This window comes from Geospiza fortis, unplaced genomic scaffold, assembly GCF_000277835.1.
Source record: "Geospiza fortis unplaced genomic scaffold, GeoFor_1.0 scaffold34, whole genome shotgun sequence".
NCBI lineage: Eukaryota > Metazoa > Chordata > Aves > Passeriformes > Thraupidae > Geospiza > Geospiza fortis.
Genome location: NW_005054474.1, coordinates 548089 through 548665, shown reverse-complemented (window position 1 = coordinate 548665; position 577 = coordinate 548089). Strand labels below are relative to the sequence as shown.

The window sequence follows — 577 nt, the reverse complement described above, 5'->3', positions numbered from 1 at the left end:
TCCTGCTGACAAATGGCTGGGCTGCTATGGAAGATGTCCCTGAGAAATCTTTTGGAATGATTGGACCATCTGCAGGTGGAAACTTTTACATAAATATGGATTCAGTGTTAGAGGAGCCCCTTTTAGAGTAGAATTTTTACTGTGATGTAGCAGGAAGTGTTTGAAAATCTTGGGTTGTGCAAATTAGCAAATATTTCTTGCTATTAATATGATGTTGCCATCAAGGGAAGGAAGGAATCCATCTGCTTCCTGGGAACAAACTTCCTTGCTTTTATTTTTTTTCTGCATTTTCTTTCAAAATTGGTTTTCTGACCACCTTGGTTTTTATTCAGGTGATTTAAAGCCAGCCTGGGAAAAGAATGTCCTGGATTTGTACTGATGTACCAATTTAATAAAGTCTGGGTTGTGCTCTTCACTGTGCTCAGGCGTCCTGGATGAGTTAAGAATAAATAATTGTGTAAGAAAAAATAGAGCTACAGGAATTACAGGACTTTGACAACAACAAAAATCCCTTTTATTTTTTTCTGCAGTCTGCTCTCTCAGCTCGGTCTGTACATTTTGTTCTGACCGAAAGCAC

At 38.5% G+C, this 577-nt stretch overlaps 1 protein-coding gene across 2 annotated transcripts in view; it reads left to right on the top strand.

Moving 5' to 3' along the window:
* Nucleotides 1-577, top strand: part of SEC22C (SEC22 homolog C, vesicle trafficking protein) — a 20396-nt gene that overhangs the window by 4085 nt on the left and 15734 nt on the right. The window lies entirely within an intron of this gene.